We start from the raw sequence: 21,158 nt of genomic DNA, 5'->3' as shown, positions 1-21,158 counted from the left end.
TTGCGAAGAGAATAAGAAACCAGGTTTTGCACAAACTGTGTTTTTAATGTGTGCAGACTATCATTGGCATTGGTGCTCACTATAGATGTTTAGACACAAATTGATATTTGACAATAATGTTGCGACAACTGAAACACAGTATTTCTTCATAGTTCAACTCTAAAAGATAATATTGAAATGTTGTAAAGTTTACAGTCTGTTTCCACAGAATAAAGCTATAGATTACAGGAGGGGTAACCCTTAAGTTATTGCTTAAAGTTTTAAATTATATAAAATGTTTTTTTTTAAATGCATACATTAAGTAAATTATTCTCTGTTTGATTATTGGTATAGCCTTCTTTTCTCTCAGAACCTCCACCAATTACTGTACTGCCCTGAGTATTATGACTTGGAAGATATTTAGTTTTAGCAACTACAAAGGGTAGCACATGGCTGTAAAATGTCTTTATTGTGAATTAGCTAATCTCTTTCTCTACCTAGACCCACAGCAAGTCACCTCTATATATGAACCGCAATCATTTGAAACTTTGGTTGATCAGTTCAAACGGTAAACATGCAGGAAATACTTTGTTAGTTGGGGAGACCTTTTAATAGCTGGGTCCGTTACAATTATTTTTCTTGCCAATTAATATAGGGTTAGGGTTAAACAAGGAAAGCTGAGCGGACACTCAAATAACTATCAACCATGAAGAGGACTCCAAAACATTCAAGATTAAAAGATCTGAGCTTTATATGTCACCAGTTTGCCCAAACACATATTGAAGCTGTCATAATATACATAAAGCACATTTCAGCTAAATACTGTATAAATTGAACTAAGCGTTCTTGTGTCATTCTACTTTATCACTCATAACTCATTTGGTGTTCTGACTGATTTATTTCTGTGGGTAGATTAGTTGGGTGTCTTAATGTTGGTTTGTCACCCTTGTCCAGGTAGAAACTGAGGAAAACAAATGGCGATTTAAACAGCTCATTCCCACAAGTTAAAATTAATGTTTGCTCCATGTTCAGAGGCGGCTTTCATGATGAAACGAAGGATGAGAGGTAAATGGATATTATTTCGCAAATTGATATTTGACAATATGTGCAATGATGGTGATGGAGGACTGAGGTGAGTATACCCACAGGGACCGGAGATGGGAAGTTGTCTGATGGATTCCTGATCATTTTTGTTTCTTGGTTCCAGAAAGAAGATGCGAATGACAGCGGAACAGTGGAGGGTGGACAGCCAGGTGAGTTATGGTGGTTGTGTGGAGAGGCTCAAGCAGCGGATCCAAGGAGCAGCATCCAGAAGAGTGATGAGGAGATTCTTTCGAGAGGATCCAGGGGTGAGTTTGCTACAGGACATGAGGAGACCAGAGGGAAGGCTGAGAACTAGAGCACAGGTTACTTCCTGAGAGGAAGACACAAAAAGCAAGCTAAGGCACATAAAGAAAGAAGCACAACAGGATGACAAAGGACCCGCTAAGCACTCTGCAAGAGAGAACTATCTGCCATCTGCCTCAAGAGAGCCACTCCTCTTTAAGCTTCTCCTGATACCCTGAATGGGCTCCAGCTGCCACAACACACCTGCCTGTCACACCCTGCTGTCAGATAAGGTACCACACACACACACACACACCCTTGTGTAAAATACAAAGTGAGGACCGTGCCTTGACTTCCATAGGCTTCCATTGATTTTTAAGCCTTTCTGTGGCCTAACCCTAACCCTACCCCTTACCTGTATTACCTAACCTAAACCTAACTGACACCTTATTCCTAAATCTAAACCTAACCCATAGCCCAAAAAAAAAGTGAGGACCAAAAAAAAGGTCCTTACTTTACATCAAAGTCCTCACTTTGCCAGTAAATTGAGCAAAACATGTTCTGGCTGAGCTGCAAGTAGAACACACAAACCTGCAGTCAGCCCTGTGGATATGACGTTAGGTTGGTGCTGTAATCCGGTGTGAAAGTCATACCCATTTGTTTGTTTTTTACATTTCTATGCGTTAACTACTGTGAAAATGTTTAAATTAACCCCAAACTCAAATAAAATGTTTAGAGGAATTAAAGATGTAATAAATATTTACTACATCCCTAATGTCCACCAGCACAGCAGACCCTTTTATTCCCTTTTCTTATATAAAAGTATTTTTTCCCCAGTTGAAGTCAACAGTAGGATGATGATCTACAAACTATTCTTCTCTACTCAAAGCCCATTAAATGTGAATCAAAATCAAACAAATTTGACCCTCCTGAAATGATAGAGCCCAGTTTGTGCCTCGGAATGCAGAACAATATACATGTTGTAATTTTTTTTATTCTGATATGTTTCAGTTATGCAAGAAGCACAGGAAAGAAAAAAAAAGAGCATTTACTTCTAATCATTTTGCTAACACGGATGAATCTCAACTAATACGCTGTACTGTGATGTAGAAATACTGCACTGGCATCTGGAAACTAAAACAAGACGAGTCAGATCAGTTTCTAAAAAATAATAAATGTGGTGCAACCACTGAGTCTGGTTAATCTGTAATTGCAGAGCCTTTGACTGCAGGTGAGGGCATGCATAATTGAATCATTTTGAATCTTTTACTTTCACGGCTTACCTTCACCTTTCCATGTGACTGAGGTGTTTCTGTCAGAAAACTACATGCACGATATGTGATTAATACAGACCACACACACATAAAACAAAGAACACAGGAAGAACTTTATGATAATGTGTTCATTAATATTTGAATTCAATTTTCACTGCCTGTGAGAACGTAAAAAATAAGGGAATGTCACCTGATACACTTCTTTCAAGGAAAATGAGTGTTGCCTGAAAGCTGATGTATGGTGCACAAAAAGAGTTGAATGTCACGATCCCCCCGGGGCTTGAGCTTCATGGGGATCCTGCCGGCTGTTTGTGTTTTCACCTTGAGTGTTGTTTAGCCTCAGACCCTTGTTTCTGTTATTGGTTTAGCTTCGGTTCAGTATTTATGTTAATATACATCATGGTATCTGTTGGATTTGGTTTCTGTCAGGTTGGTGTACGTTCTCATTATCTTAATAGTTATTTAAGAACTTTATGTTATGCCTGCCTTTCTGTAGATTGTTTTCTGTCCCATATTTATTCTCTTAGTGTATTTTTGTACTGATAGATATAGTTAGATTATGACTTTTATTATCTCTGTAGTTCTGTTATATCTGTTCCTTCTTAGTTTAGTTTGATTCTTCCCCATGTCTGGACAGTATATTTTTTCTGTTATTTACCTAGTATTGCCATTTATTTGCCCCCCTTGTCCTGCAGCCTAATTGTCTCAAATCAGTTCACCTGTGCCTAATTATCCACCGATTGTTCCCTCTGCCTCTTCCCCTATAAGTTCGGTCCTCTCTTGTCAGGTTCTCCCTCTTCATCTGTGATACTTCCCTGTTCTGTTGTTGTGTAATTGTTCTTTAGGGTTTAGTGATCTATAAGCATTCAGTGTCATACCTGTAGCAAAATAAGCCTGTGAAAGCTGACAAGTTTGGTCAATCTAACAGCTTGCCCAAGCAGGATTATCAGTAACGTTATTTTGACAAAATTAAATCTGAATTTGTACTTTGGTCAGAATGTGTGTTTATACCATGGTACCTTTTAGTGCAAATTTCCAAACAGTCTTTTTTTTTAATCTAGCAAAATAAAGCAATCTAATTGAAAATGTTTTTTTTTTCTTTTTGTTTTTAGGGAAATCTGCTGTATCAAATTAAAGCGTGTGTAAACATTAAGACTAAAAGGCGATCAAACAAATGTAATTACGATAGCAGGGAGCAGAAAAAGACACAACAAAAACAAGAAAATGTAATCCATTAAAGTAGTTCATGTTTAGAGCAGGAGTTTTGCTAAATTGTTGAGCGGTGATCTATAAACATGAATATGATTTTAATTTGGGAACCTTTTAATTCTACCAAACTAAACATTTAAACACTCAATGGGTCACAGGTTTTTTTAAAAAAAGCCAAACTATTTTCATAATGCTTGAATTCATATGCCAATAAACCTACAAAAGTCACTAAATTAAAAAAAAAAATATCAAAAACAAATTCCTCTACCATTATGTTACATTCAAGAAATATATTTAATGAAAAAAACATTGAGGATAAATGCTGAAGAAATAATGTGAATGTTTTTTTTTTTTTCAATTGCTAGCTTAAAATGAATGGCTTATTTTTTTTTCTCTGCGTCTTTACAGCTTAGTTATGATGGACCTTAGCATGCCGGAAAACTCAATGAATTGCTTAAACCTCAGTTGTTTTACTGTCAGTATTTAGGCAGCGACAATGATAAGAATATTTAATTACTCATGTCATGTTAGCTGAAATGAGAGCAAATTGCTTTCTAAAACTGAGCTATTATGCAAATTTCAACATCATTACAAATGTATCCAGCAACAGCAGGAGAGTATCTATAGTTCTGGGCTCTTAAATATGATGCACTTATAATGAGATTATTGAATATTCACAACCAACAGGGAAAGCAATTTGTCTTTCCATAATGCCACCACGGTAAATACGGGTCTAGGGTTATGTGTAGCTCTCCTCAAATTGATCTTATTGTATGCTAATAGATGAATTATGTTGTGTGTTGTTAAACCTGCTGTCTTTTTGAATGAAATCATATTTTTTAGTGTTCAGTTTTACTCTCCAGCACTTTATCTGACACACCTTGGTTGAACTGGGCTGGACCTCAATTTTGGTAGAAATTGAATGATAGCATCACACAGTCGCTTCAAATGTGTTGGCTGCATATCTCTGATGGGAATCACATGTTCCTCCACATCCCAAACGCACTGTATTGGCTTCTGATTTAATGACTTTGGAAGCCAGAATACAACGAACTCCTCGCCATGTTCAAAAAAAAGTTAAGTTAATTTAAGGAATGCATCGTCCTACTGGAAGCAGCAATCAGAGGATTGAAGTGTGCCATGAAAATGTCCCCATGATATTAGACAGCTACTGCCAGTCTGAACTATAGAGCCGAGGCAGGAGTGACACATACTTTCATGTTGCGAATACCTTTTTTTTTTTTTTTCCTTTTTCAATTTGATATTGTCCAGTATAAACCAGCCTGTGGGAATTGCAGGCCCAGTCTGCTGTTTTTATATTGCTGAAATGGTCAATGGCATTTTTTTAAACCCGCTGAACTTCAATGCCCAGTGTGATGTGTGTTCAAACATGGCAAACTGCATACATTTTAGGGATGGGGAACACAATCTATTTTTCAAACCATGAAAATTCAGTCATGGATTATTTGGAATTAACAACTGACACAACTTGGTTATCCTAACATTATTTTGTAACTGAATATTGAGGAACACAAAAGCCGGATCTTGGATGCATAAAAGCGCAGCAATCAAACAGTTTATGGTGAACACATAATCTTCTTACCATAAAATGTACGTCCTTTACTTCTCTGCAATAAGGGGGAAATAAGTTGGACAAAAAGTACATTAGTTATGTTTACATGCACAAAACCCCACAATCAGATACAAATATATTTGGATTAAAAAACAAAACAAAAAAAAAACAATCGGATTGTACCATTTATTGTATATGGGCACACAATTAATTAATCCAATCATAATGTGCGTGTATAAGCACCTGGCTTTATTCAGAATAGAACCACTGTGACGTCTACAGTTATCAAAGTCACTTTAAAAGAAACCACAAAAGAATAACCTACGTCTTTTCTGACTAACAATTAGTAAACAAAGCAGTATTATGAGTTTGTTTGTCTTCAGAGCGCCCAGGCTGGACTTGCATGAGGTTTTAACTATGGTTGAAATGTTACTGAATATACTGAAGCGCATTTTCACAAACACCTACAGATGCTTGGATCCGGTTACTTACATACTCAACAATTCTTTTTTTCAGCTACCACTTTATACATTTCGTATTGATAAATACTGTATATACGTCAGTGATGGAATCAAGGTGTTGCTGTATTGTATCTGTAGTTCTATATCAGTTGGTTGTGCTGTTCTTTTTACATCTGTCTTTGCAGGTGATGAAGCGGACTGATGAGGCTTGTCTCTTCTGTCTCCTCTTTCTTTCACCTCTTCTTTTGTTCCTTTTCATTTTCTCTCTTCTACTTTTTCATTGTAGTGTCCACATAACATGGTTATTCCCTACACAAATCATAATAAAACTATGTACATATATAAATCAAGCAGAGCACTATGGCGAAAGCGATAATGCTCCACTTGTGAAAGTAAAATCTGTTGGGCTCTTTCTGGCATTAAGACAACAATTCTTATTGCCACATAGCCAGACAGGACACTATAAAAAAAATTGTTACTGAATAAATAGTATTTATTATTTATAGGTTATATTGGGAGTTCAGACAGTTTTGCGCCCCGATGCATTTCCGCCACTCAACGCAGAAGTTCGCACATTCGGAGTAACTGGAGCTTGACAAGCGTTTACATGTATGTTGATCGGATTATCGGCATTAACCACCCCTCTCATTCGTATTACAATGTAATTCCGACTGATCTTAATCCGATCACAATATTCCGATTGACTTGTTTACATGACGCTTTTTTTAACCCGATCGACCCTTTATTCTGATAAATGTAGCTATTGATAACGGCTGGCTAAAACTAAAGTGAAATATTTTGGATCATAGCATTAATGAGGAACCATAATACCAAGTTTTATCCCAAGGTAGTGGAAAAGCAATTGATCGTACCCTGCCTCTGTCAGCCTGAGGACGACCAGTCAAGCAATGTCAAAGCTCCATCCCAGCTCTGCAAAGACAAAGCTAATTACAAAGTTAATTGAAACTTTTACAGCAAAGGATTCATAACCGTCAGGCATTGTTAAAATCCACTGCTTCTGGGCTGCAAAGTGTTCTTTGGACATAATATCTCGCCTTAATGATGTTTCAGAGACAGAGTGATCCTAAGATTCTACAAGACGGAAACAATGTGATGGGATCACCGAGGAAAGCAGGTAGGATAGCTCTAACATGTGGGTGCATGGACAGCCATTACTGTGCAATCTTACATCATTGTATGGGTGCATTTTCTGATGCTTGATTGCTAGGATGTTGTGTGTACCATACTAAAAGCAGTGGGCTGGAACAGAATGTAGTGAATCACCAAAAAAAGTTTAGTTTAGGTTTCAGATGGAGGGTAAATACTCAGTATTTGCTTGTTATTTAGGTCAGCGTGTTATGTCAGTTGTGTATTTATAATTGCATCTTTGCTTTCTGCAGGATCATCAAACAGAATCATGAAGTGAATAATGATTTCCACCCCGGATACATAGGTTGTTACTAGTGGCTGTTTGAGATGCTATTGCCTATTTGTCATCTCCAAAACAGTTTTCTCATTTTCTTGCGACAACAACAAGGTATTTTCATGACTTGCTCGCTCAGTGGTCAGAAGTACTCGTGTCAGATGGAAGTAGAGTCCAGAGGGTGAGAGGAGAGTGATAAAATTCATGCTGTTTGGATTCAAGTGTAAAGTTTCCACATGATTTAGGGAACCATGTCATCTGCTGCTTCTGGTCCACTGTGTTTTCTGAAGTCCACAGTCCATGCTTCCATCTACCTGGGAATTTTAAAGCAACTCATGCCTACTTCTGCAGACGAGGTTTATGGAGATACTAATTGAATTTTCCAGCAGGACTTGCCACCGGCCCACACTGCCAAAAGCCCGTCCAACAATCATGGTGTTACTGTGCTTGATTGGCCAGCAAACCGGCCTGACCTGAATCTAATGGAGAATATATGGGGTATTGACAAGAGGAAGATGAGAGACACCAGACCCAGTAATGCAGATGACTGGAAGGCTGCTCTTAAAGCAACCTGTGCTTCCATCACCTGAGCAGCACCACAGGCTGATTACCTCCGTGCCACGGCACATTGATGCTGTAGTTCATGCAAAACGAGCTCCAACCAAGTATTTGGCACATTGAAATTAACTTTCTGTTTAGAAGCCGGACATTCAAATATCTGTTTTTATTGATCTTGTTAAAAATTTCTGATGCATTGAATTGGAGTTTTAATTTTCTGCAAGTCTTTCTCATCAAACTAAAAAGAATTAAAGGCTTGAAATTTGTTACTTCAAGGCTGGACTATTGTAATTCTTTACTATCAGGAAGTCCACAAAATGCAGTTCAAAGCCTTCAGCTGATCCAAAATGCTGCAGCAAGAGTTCTGATGAAAATCAACAAGAGGGATCATATTTCTCCAATTTTAGCTTCCCTTCATTGGCTTCCTGTTAAATCAAGAATAGAATTAAAAATTCTTCTTCTAACGTATAAAGCCCTTAATAATCAAACTCCATCATATATCAGAGCTCTGATTACCCCGTATGTTCCTAACAGAGCACTTCGCTCTCAGACTGCAGGTCTGCTGGTGGTTCCTAGAGTCTCTAAAAGTAGAATGGGAGGCAGATCCTTTAGCTATCAGGCTCCTCTCCTGTGGAACCAACTCCCAGTTTTGGTCCGTGAGGCAGACACCCTGTCTACTTTTGAGACTAGGCTTAAAACTTTTCTTTTTGACAAAAATTATAACTAGTGACTCATGTTACTCTCAGCTACCTTTGTAGTTTTACTGCTATAGGCTTAGGTTACTGGAGTATATCAGGATCTAATTTTCTCACTATATTGAGTTCTACTGTTCTTCAATTATGCATTATGTGTTGTCATTTCTGCTTTAACTTTCTGTTCTCTCTCTTTTCTCTTCATAGTAGGTACACCTGGTCTGGCGTTCTGTTAACTGTGACATCATCCAGAGAAGACGGCTCACCCGCTACTACCATCTAATGTAGAACAGATTACTAGATCAATGTGTGCTTCTGTGCTTTTTTGTTTCTCTTGTTGTGTCTCTGTTCTGTCTTCTGTAACCCCAGTCGGTCGAGGCAGATGACCGTTCATACTGAGCCCGGTTCTGCCGGAGGTTTTTCCTTCCCGTTAATGGGTGGTTTTTCTTCCCACTGTCGCTTCATGCTTGCTCAGTATGAGGGATTGCAGCAAAGCCATGTACAATGCAGATGACTCTTCCTGTGGCTCTACGGTTCCCCAGGAGTGAATGCTGCTTGTCGGGACTTTGATGCAATCAACTGGTTTCCTTATATAGGACATCTTTGACCAATCTGTATAATCTGACCCAATCTGTATAATATGATTGAACTTGACTTTGTAAAGTGCCTTGAGATGACATGTTTCATGATTTGGCGCTATATAAATAAAATTGAATTGAATTGAAATATGTCACTCTGTGCAATGAATCTATACAATGAATGGGTTTCACTTTATCAAATCGGTGACAAAAAATTGTTCCCTTTTCCACCATATTAAAATAATTTGACATGTACCTGTACTGTATATGTCAGGATCTGTGTTCAGTTTTGACAGAGAAACATTATCCAGCTGGAAATTGTATACAAGTAAAGCTGAAGACTCTTGTACCAAAGCTTTTTATAGGGGAAAAAAGGTGCTTTACGTTCCTTATTAATCTCCTTAATTCAAGTCAAGTCAAAGTCACGCTACGCAACTGACATTTGTTCACATCTAATGAGCTTGAATAATTTTAATAAATGACACACGGCAAATAATGTCTCAGTTATTTTGTTTGAAAAAGCATAGGTAGGCATGTCAATTAGACACAAGGGCATGGAATCTGAGTTAATTGTGAAAATGGAAACAGAACTGAACGGAAGGAAAATCAGTTTGGCGTCTTCAGTTAACAGCTAGCAGTCTCGCTTCTTAACCACATAAACGGCAAATCCATCTGACATCAGGGTCCAGGGTAATAACAGAGGTTTGAGTCTGTCGGTTAAAAACCTCACTGCGAAGGGTGCCGAGCCAGGACAAGTAGAAAACGCATCGATTTTGTCAGAGGAAAATCGATCGGCCAGTCACTCAAGTTTAGGGTGACACAAAGATGATGATTTTGGACAGCTGGAAGCTACAGCTGCAGCGTCCCTTTGACTTGCGCTCAGAAACAAGGACAATGCTCTGTCAGTTATCGTTGCTCATCTGCACTAAAGTACAGACAGAAAATCTCTTGAGCTCAGAAACTTACAGCGGAATCCTTTTTGCTTATCTTCGTCGCTTTCAAGCCAAATGAGAGACATCATGAGGTATATAGTCTCATAGGATTTTACGATCAATTATTTCAATAATTTGCTCAGTTCTGCAGTGACACTCAATAAATAAAGCATTGGCCTATGTCTTTTAAAGGGCATTATAAAAGGCTCCAAATCCAATGAACTGAGTCCCATGAGTGGCATAAAGTCACATCCTTATTAATTAAATTTGTTTTAATATTTGCATTCAGTATCAAACTTGCAACATACAGTATTCGAGCGTGGACAAGTTGAAGGGGTATGAATGCTTTTGTAAGGCACTGTAAAGTGCAGATGTAAATAAAGCACGTTGGCTTTACATTCCAAACTGCATGACTTTCCGGCAACATTGGGAATCATTTCAAGCCATCTGCTGTGCATAAGTCCCTCATGTTAAGACTTCACATATGGTTATGCTGCAGACTGAAAGATTTCAGGTTTTTGAGCGGTTGCCATCATAGGCACTTTCCCACATCATATAGTAGGATGCATCCCACCCCATCCAGGCAGGTGACTCTGAAATGTGAGTGCAGGCAGCCATGGGACGACATGAGGCCTGCTAACAGTTTTTAAAATGCCAAATATCTCCCTGGCAGTGACGACAGGTTTCTATCCTGAGGGACATTTCACACGGCAGCTTTTCAGCCATCTGTGTATATGGTTGGTCCACCTATTTAAATATTTATTTTGTAATTAGGGCCGCTCTCCATTTTCTCAGCCAGGACTTTTTATAACTCTTTAATCTGTATAAACTCTCTCTGCATTCTATCTGAGTTGATATATATACTGTATATATATATGTAACTGTCACACAGTAGATTACATATTTTCAGGAAAGAAGAGCAATTTTGTATAAGAGTTTGTTTTTCTCCTACACTCATCCGCGGATTGTTATTCGCTCCTTTAAAGTCTCAGATGGCCATGCTGACTCTTGTTATGGCACAGAATTTTCATCATTTTGAATTCTCATCTTTAAGAGTGTTTCCAGGGCTCAGTCCGGCCTGCCATCATCCTGTCCCTCTGCAATATCCATGCCCGCCTGGAAATATTCACATGTCGCTCATTAACGATCCATCTATCTGTGTTCTGGACTTGGGTTCCTTCCAGGTTCTTGAAAACATTTTGAAACCCCATGGACATTTACACCAAAATAATTTGAAATAATTGGGTTTTGGAGCAAATCGCTACACTGTAGAAAGGCACAATATTCCCCTGGCCTCAGATAACAGACTAGTGTGTGTACAAAGTAAACGTTGTTGGTTTAGATCCTGTTTTCTGACAGATCAGTTTTCTTCATGTTAAGATCAGTTGTCCGCCCATACCACAGTTAGTTATGGAGTACCTCAGGGCTCGGACATTCGTTTTATATATGTTTTCAGTCAAAACATTGGGCCGCATGTGATAAATACATAAAGCTATTATTATGCCGATGATATTCATCTATACTCATCAGTTAAAATCTTAACATGTCCAACAGTTTATGCCAACAAGGATGTCTTGAAAACATGGATGACTTTGTTGATGTTGGACAAGATGTCAAAATCTCTTGAAATCACTATGCTGATCACACAGTCAGGCATAGGTTGTGTGACAGATCACATTTGACTTTAAAATACTTAGTAGGAGCTTTAGTAAACTCTGTGACTGTAAGGTGTCCAGGTCCTTTGGTAGCAAAACGTTCCTCAAACATCACCACTTGTCATGAAGTATGAGGTGCCTTTGGGATTTTCCCTAAATTGTGCTGCACACTAGATAGAGCTCAATATGTAGACTTTGGTCTAATCTGTCCTAAGGATGGGTCTTCAGAGGCAACTTTGCTGATTTTAATGATGTGCAGTGAGAACTGGGGTCAAGTTGGCAGTGGCAGGCAGGGAGATTTGCCACTAGGTATTAGGAAAGGAGAACAGGAAAAAAAAAAAAAAAACATGGATATAGAAAGTGAGCCAACGCTGGATACATTATTCTTTGCTCTTATTAATATGGACCCAAATATAAATCTTAACTGTGTGATACAAACTTATGAGGTTAGAATAAAATAATCAACAAAAAAAAAAAAATCACAATATATGTGTATTTCCAGACGCCACTCGACAGCTTCTGACACATCTTAGAATACTGTCTTTGCAAAATGAAAAAAAAAAAAAAAGAAGCAGAAATCAATGGATGAAGGAGATGTATGGCCAGTAAAATTATGGGTCACGTAACAGATTGCATCTCCATGTTTATCCCCTTGATATCAATCATCATGATTATGGGATTCAAATTAGAACACAAAGCCATAGTTATAAAAACATACAAAAACTAAAGCTTTTGTTCCTTTGAAAAGGAAGTCCTGGTGTAAGTCTGTTTGCTTTTCTCCAGATAAAAGTTGAAACTAAAAATTTTATCAGCTAAGTCTAGCCTCTTGCAAGCAAGCCCTATTTTTAAAATTAAATTTAAAACCACACCGAGAATGTAAAAGTCTGAGTGAGAATGACTGGCTTACTTTTTGTGTGCGTTTTAAACTCTACTTCAAGAGTGTGTGTAAATACTCCATGAGAAAACACACCAGGCTGACTCACTTATACAATGTTTTGTATTAAGCAAGGCTTATCCCAATGGTTTACATGCTGCATTAAGGTAACTGAATTAAACAAGTAAATATACTTTAATATATTTTATTTCTTATTGTCAATTGCTGGATGTAGGCACTGTCTACCCTGCCTAGCTTTACTGTAAGCTTCTTGTTGCCCTATTGCTTCCCCTGGCCATCTTTCCAAGCAAGTCGTACATAATCAGCCGTTTTCTAATTTCACTGTCAGTATTGTTAACATTTAACATGACATTTTGAAAGAGAGCTGTTGGATTTTTTTATTTTTTATTTTTTTTTTACAATTTCTGTGAGAATTAGACATTCTGACATACAATTGTTTTAAAATCCCTTTCAGTTTGATGGAGTGCAACAATTTCCTTAGGCCATTGCGGATTATTTTACATTTTGACATTGTTTTGACTTGTTGAGAAGGAACACGTGCTGATGATCAGCAACTGGTTGCCACCTTTCCTCTTACATGTAATGAAAGCAGTTTGGAAGTAGTTAGTTTTTCACATAAGTCTGCTTGGACCTCTTTTTTCAGTTCTCAATAACACTTTGGGGCAATTTTAAGGACCCAATTACTATTTCTTTTGTCTTAACACTGAAGATGTAAAAGGAAATATACTTTAATTTTATCATTACTGTTTGCTTAGATGTTAATACTGCTCGCACAAAGTATATTTACACACAATATTGATACTGCAAACGTAACCATTGAGACACATAAAAGCAAAACATGCAATCATTCAGTCAAAAAAGTGTAAAAAATCTAACAATGGCCTTTTCATACAGCATTTCATTTAATTTTCACACTTTCATAGTTAATGCAACCATTTAGAGGAATATTAGTGCAGATACTGGTCAGGAAAATACACACCATCAAACAGAAAATGTTTCATAACTCACCCGGAACGGTTTTAATCTATTGCTGGCAAATGCAGAGCTTTCACTTTAAGAGGAAGGATAAAAAAGTCCTTACTATGGTAATGCAATGCAAAAGCTGGAAGCAAGTAGCCAACTATTGATTTCTGAAATTGACATACTGTCGCCATGACTGCGCTCCACTCCGTTGAGATAAACAAATGCGCTGGCTGGAAAAGAACAATCAATTTTGCATTCTCAAGCTTTGAGGTTTGGGAAAATGATTATTTTCCATGAAGGGCCAGCACCATTACTACTAAAGTATTCACAGGCATCTTAGTTTCGCTTAGGACTTCTAAGCCAACAGTGAGGATTTACCATTTGTAACAGTTTGCACTAGACAACAATAGTTTATAGAATAAAAAAAAAACAAAAAAAAAACATGCAGTACATTTGCTGTATTTCAACACCTATTAATTCAATTCAAAAATCTTTTATTCATCCCAAAGGGAAACTAAATGCTGGTGTAACTCATAGGGTTTTTTTTTCAAATGAGTTGTTGTAGACGGTGATGGCTGCATGCGGGTAGGATCGCCGGTACTGGTCTGTCTTATGACAGAGCTGGAGAAGCCTCTGACTGAAGACACTCTGTTGTTGTTGTACAGCAGTCTGATGAAGAGGAAGCTCAGGCTTTTCCAAAATGTTCATCATTTTATGAGGAATCATGCTTTGCAAAGTCCTCTCTGGAGGTTCTAGAAGGGTCTCCAGCCCAGAGCATGTCTTCTTTATATGCTTTTATCATTGCCTTGGCCTGCCCTCTCCAAATTTTTGTTTTCCTTAAAACTTAGTGTTGCCAAGTTAGTTCATATGACTTGACCTTTTCCACTTTTTCATATAACCACAGCAATGCATTGTTTTGGGTTCTATGTCATAGATTAGCACATTGTAGGGCATATTTATGACGTGGGCAGAAAAAAAAAGGCTACAACTCCGTCAATCTGAAAACATGACGTGCAGCTGTATTTATTCCCCTTAACTTTGATACCCCTAAATCACAAACAGTGGAACCAGTTACATTTGAAGCCACCTATTTAGTAAACTGAGTTCACCTGTGTGTAAATTAACCTATGGTAGTGACATTTCAGCAAATTAGACTAGCCTTTACTCCTCTTTACTTTACTTTCTCTGTGGCTTTGAATTAAGACCTCTGTGGATTGATCATTTTCACCAAATGATGTCATTATTTTGTTGCTAACACTTTACCAATTCCATATCAGTAATGATTTCCAGCAATATCCTTTTTTCTAACTGATTAATATATTTTGTGAGCAGTATATTCACATATGTATAGGCCATACACACTTTAGAATAACTAATACGCACCAAAAACAGTTTTGTAGGCAGCAGAGCTCATACTGAACGCATCCTCTGGAATCTGTTGCTGACTGCTGCTATCGCAGTGTGGTGGCGTTGTGACATCAGCAAGACGACAAAGAAATATTTCTGGATCCGTGGAATTCACAAACAGGATTTGACACGGGAGTCCTTGTGCAGAAATTCAGGGTGAGCGTTAAAACATTCACAACACAACTCGCGCATCAGAGGGAACGGCTCGCTCTCCCACAAAAGCTGGCTATGGAACACATCCGGGCCCGTAATGGCAGCGAGATTTTCAGATTTACTTGACACTCATTCAAGCTTAGCCTGGCTAAAAAAAAAAAAATGTGTGGAAGTCGGCTAGGGAGAGTAAGCTCATGGACCACCCGTCCAATCTCGGCATTAGATTTGAAATTTCTTTCTTTTTGCACCCAAGTTGCATCATGTTGAGGAATAACGGCATTTCCACATTTCTCAATTTGTATTTTACATTTAAAAGAGTTGCTTCCCTTGTGTCAAGTCTAGGTGAAATTTATATCAACAAGAAAATAGAAACAAAACCAATCAAAAAAGCCGCCTTAAATCACACCTCCCCTCCTTATCAGTGCTTTATAATAAATGATGCCGTGATCCCAGCCAGTCATTACCATCTGCCTACCAAACATAAATATTGCTTATCAAAGAAATGTGCAGCGCATCAAATTATAGGTTTTTCTCGACAATCTGAAGTGACAGATACAAGTGAATAAAAGAAAAACACTTTCTGATGTCTCCTCCTTTCTTAGATATGCTCAAGGTGCCTTTTGGTGTTGAGTGATGACATTCCACCGGCGGCAGTTTTTCATGCAAAGTGACACGCTCCAGCGCTGTGAACGAGCATTTTCTCCCAGAGGTGAGAGAAAATGTTCAAAACCTATAAACGGGATAAAAAAAGAGTCAACATGTAATCCAACAAAACTAAAATGAAGCACGGATAAAAAGGTGATTGAAACAAAATAAATAAAAAAGGTGAAGGTTTGTCACGTCATGAAACCTATTGAGATGGAAGCTCCAGTGTGTGGTGTACCTACCTGCTATTAATTGAAGTTACTCCAGGAATGCATTGGTGACTGACTCGTCCAGGAGATCGAGATAGAACCCACTGCACTCCTCATCAAGGTTAATGATTCAACATCAGTGAAGAAACTGGGCTAAAAACAGGCATCCATGCAGTAGTTGCAATGCAAACACCGCTGCTGACCAAAGAGAACATCAAACCAAAATTCAGGCATGGTGCAGGTACTGTGATAATCTGGGTCTGCTTTGCTTGCCATATTTAATGGAACCATGGATCTCACTTACTACCAGTAAATCCTGAAGAAGAATGTACAGTCATTAGTTAATGACGTAAGACTTAATGCATTTTCAGTAATCGCAGACACTTGGTAGCAGCTGTTGCTGCCAAATGTGGCACAACCAGTTATTAGGTTTAGGGAGCAATAACCTTTTATTATAAAGAGCTAAATTAGTTTTGATATATTTGTTTTCCTTTGATAGTTGCAGATATTTAAAAACTGCTGGATGGATTTTACTCACGGTACATCTGTTCGGTTATAACGTCTTTGATTATCTGATGCATCACATGTAATTGTGACAAAAAATATAGCAAAAAGGTTGAAATCCAGTATGTAATGTAAATATTTTTTATTGCACAGTATATGTTATAGCAAATGGCATTTTTATTGTTTGGATTACATATTTTTCCTTGAATAAATGCAAGAACAGATTGTGGACCAAGGTCTCCCCTCTCCAGTCGGCTAATATGTCTGCACATAAGGCCCATTTATTGGCCGTGACACGTCAATTTCAAGCACCTCACAGCAAGGGTTTCGGTAAAAATGGAGATTCATTAAAGTTCATTCTGATGCCTCGAGGGAAATCAACAGTGATAGAGTCAAAGGGCTTCACTATAATCCAGTCTTCCCTGATATGAGTAATACAATCTGTGCAGCTTTATGAGTAATATAGTGGGGAATATTTAGGCTTCCTGAAGACTTCAGGGGGCAATCACTGAAGGGGGGAATGATTTAAATAGACAAAGACCTTCTTTCTCAGAGTTGTTACACACATCCTGAACTCCCCGATGTCCCCAGATGTCAAGCTCCCTCATACCTCAGGTGGCTGATTTAAATGGTGAATCGTATCCGAAAGGTACAATTAAAAAACCCTTTAAAAAAAAATGGGGTGGGGAAAAAACAGTCCTTTACGATAATATTTATATTGTATATTATATTGTATATTTAAAACGAAAACAAATAACGTATGTCAAAACGATAGTTATCTCTAATAACTTTTACTTATGAAGTGTGTCAGAAACATACTATTTAAACATTTGAATGAAAATTTTATTTTATTTGAAATAGTGAACCAAATACAAATATAAAACAATTGCAGAAACTTTAAATAAAAAGGAAATGGCCATTAGACTTAAACTTTATAATATTAGACATGGACCACAATAAAAAAAGAGTCAATACATAGATGAAGTAAATGATCGAAAAACAAAATTCCAATTATTTCTTAATTTTATAATGCATGCATGATTTTAAAAGGGAACAGTAATCATTAAATATTATTATGATATAAGATTATTATAAAAACAATACCAGTTTCATAAATATTTATATAAATATAGGCATAATAACAATAATATTAAGAAGCAAGGAACCATTATTTTATTAGATTTATCAATAAAAGCCCACCCGTAACGAAGGCTCTTCATTTAAACTACTTCGATTAGTTAGATATGATTAATACTACAATTATACAACCCTGGGAAGTAAGGCAACAGGTCGCCTTGCTGTAGAACGACCGTTAATCACAGGCGATGTAACTTTGACTTTCACGTTTATGTGCTCGTCACAGACATTAGCCTGAGACACACAGACGACTTTTAATGACTTCACTTCATGTCCGAATAATTAAAGTTTGGCTTTTCGGGATCCATCTACCAGCCCAGGTCCCCAACCCTCCTAACAATGATGTTCAACCACGGGAAAACCGCCAAGTCAGCACTTTTTGAGGGCACTGCTTGTGATTTATGTGGTGTTGTCAAAGATTTCAGCTAGAAAAAAGCCATTCAGCTTCATTTAGTCTTGGGTTCATTTGTAATCCGCTGCTTTAGAGACTTTGTCTGCACATTAATGTAGTTTCCTTGCCATCACTGCATTACTGTTATTAGTATGAGGCTTTGAATATTGGTTTCATGTGTGATTATTAATTTAAGAGAATGCAATTTTCAGTCTTGAGTATTATTGCGTCTGTCAAAAGGTTTATTGCTTCATTAAGGCAAAGCTTCCGGAACTATTAAAAGGTTTTCCAGTGGAAGCTGCCGCCTTTTATGAGAGTTTTGAATGTGTCCTTTTTATACAAGCCTGGATTTAGCTTTACGGAGAAAGGACTTGGCAACTATGAGTTTATCAACTGAATGAGGAAAAGTGATGTTTTTTTTCTTACATTTATAAAAAAACATGTTTTAAATGCAGGGCAAAACTGCAAGCAGTGAAAACTGTTAGATATGGCACAGAATGTAGAAAACGATTCTCTGCTCAGGCAGTTCAAATTGTTTTAATAGTTTATTTATTGACTAATAAAAGAGTTGTTTCCCTCAAAGGAAATCCATAATTATTCAGTTTACAGCAGCGCAGATTCCCCTACCGTTTCATGACAGCAAGGTTTCCTGTCACACAACACCAGTTTCAGTGATTCTTTGAACAATAAATAGCCAATATTAGCAGCTTTCCCAACAAAGAAGTGCACAGGCTGTCAAACACATCAAGTGCCTTTGTTTTTAGTACTGATTACATGGGGGCAAGTGGAGCTGAAACTGCTTCTTTCTTTCCCAAAGGACTTCCTCTGAATGGCAGCAGTTTATTTGTTAAATAACTTAAGGGTTATGAGATTTGGCATTTAAAATGAAAAGTTCTTGTTTTGGACAGAATAGAGACTGCTGAGAGGTAAAGTTTGATACACGAAGCAGGAAGAATGCAAATAACAGTTCAACAGAACTTGATTTTAATAAAAAAATCTTAAAAAGTTACATAAGAAGGGTGACGAAACTCAACCACCCAAGTTGAACCTTTTTATCAACCCCCCCCCCAAAAAAAAAACAAAACACAAAAAAACTAAAGGTAATCGGGAGAACAAAGAGCCCGCGGTAACAGAGCAGTAAACAAAAATATTTTTATTATTAATTATTATCATTCATAATAATAATAATAATAATAATAATAATATTGATGCTGATGATGATGATGATGATTATTATCATTCATATTATTATTATTATTATTAGTAGTAGTAGTAGTAGTAGTAGTAGTATTAATAATAATAATAATAATAATAATACAGTTGATACTGTAAAATTTAACCAGTAAAGAAATAAACATTCTGACGATCTTGGCGTATGTTTCATGAATACTCCATAACAGATGAGTGCACACCATGGATTTGAACTCGGGTCTCTACATGCAAAGTTTTATGTGCTGTAATTTGTTATAGCGTTGTAAATTGTTTAATAAGCACAAAGTATACGACCATCAAAGCCCTCTAAACAAAACGTCTTTCACCGGATGTGACATAGATGTAGCAGTAAAGCCTTCACAGCGCAATCCAACATCAGCATTCATGTTGTATGATTAAAACAACTTATGGCTCATTTTTTATTCATTAAGATTTTCTAAATGAGTTAGCTGCCTATCAAACATGCTCACCACATCACATGACATTAAGCTGTACCTCTGCACAGGAAGAAGTGATGCATGCAGGCGACGCTTTAACCAACCAGCTCGTAAAGCCGACTGTGATTGTACTATAAATCTAAGGATGATTACACGTAACTGCAGATTGAGCTGCTGTCTGAGCTGCTAAATAGATGTGTAATGTAGGTATACAGTGTTCAGCACTTATCTCCATTTGTTTATGTCCTGCATGATTTCAGAATAATGTAGAAATGAATGGGGCGACTATGAAGCATGTTTATGCGGGGAGTTGGACGATAATTTGTGACTAGGCTATGTTAAATGAATGATTTGGCTTTTTGCATTAGATTGCCTCTCGTGGGTATAAATACTGATTGCTCCACAAGTTTCAGTTCACCTGCACCATTGTGCTGGGGATTTACTGGGCTACCAGCAACAAACCGTATTTAAACAGCGTGTTAGCGGATCATTGACTGTACCAAGCCTATGCCTTGGCTCAACACAACTGTGTATTTGTGACTGGTAAAGAGGCTTTGCTAAGTGCCTCAATAAAAATCACAATGTTTAACAACACTTGGGACAACAGAGCAGCAGCCTGCACAGCAGAGCATTGGGGATACATGCCTTCCACGACGCCGCCATATGACTCCATTGTCTCAGTACAAAGATTTATGGCAAGAAGCCCTCATCTCTTAAATCTTCAGTCTAAACACCCCACTGGTTAGTTCTGCTGACAGATGTTAATATTCTGTGCAAAGCAAGGACAATCACATGGATTGGTGAATCCAGTGGGACTAAACTCCAGATGCATGGTGGCAACAAACTCTATTGCCCCAGTGGCTAAGCAGCACATAATATCGCTGCTGAGCTGCTGCAGCAGGCCTCCTGTAAGCAACACGGGAGCTGTCAATCATAAAAAAAAAAAAAAAAAAACACTGAGTCTGCACAGAAATGACTAGCTTATTTATTTCAAAAATGAGGGAGACTGGGGACACTGCACATTTTTCAGCAACAATATATAATATAGCAAATACTTTCCCAGAAATTAGAGGGTTTTTCCTTTTACCTGCAGGATACTTACTGAAAGTTTACCAAAATATGTACTTTTAAGGTTTGGGTTGTGTCATTATTTCCATAGTAAGAAGTCACGTTCTGGAACTTACAGGTCACTTTCCAGAAATCTTAGCTTTCAATTTCTTTTCTTTTTGTTTGATGATTTGATCATTTGAAAATTGCCTATATGTTCTAGTCCTACTTAAAAGTCACCCCAGTACCCAAAAGTATACTGTAAGTTCCAATCGAGTAAAATGCGATAAAAATAGAGATTTAGATGGTAAGTTATGGATTTGTGAAATTATTCAGTAAGAAAAGTCAATATGTAATATATTCAAGTGCTAAAATACTCTACAGGTCCCAGAAAATATCTTCTAAGTTCCAGAAAGTGGATTTCAAGAGAACCCCAATCCAGTACCCCATAGTTTCTGGAAAGTAACATTTAACCTCTAAAAATATTCAATATAATTT

This window comes from Fundulus heteroclitus, chromosome 21, assembly GCF_011125445.2.
Source record: "Fundulus heteroclitus isolate FHET01 chromosome 21, MU-UCD_Fhet_4.1, whole genome shotgun sequence".
NCBI classification, from domain to species: Eukaryota; Metazoa; Chordata; class Actinopteri; order Cyprinodontiformes; family Fundulidae; genus Fundulus; species Fundulus heteroclitus.
The sequence above is the reverse complement of the archived record's forward strand: the minus strand, read 5'-3'. Positions refer to the sequence as shown.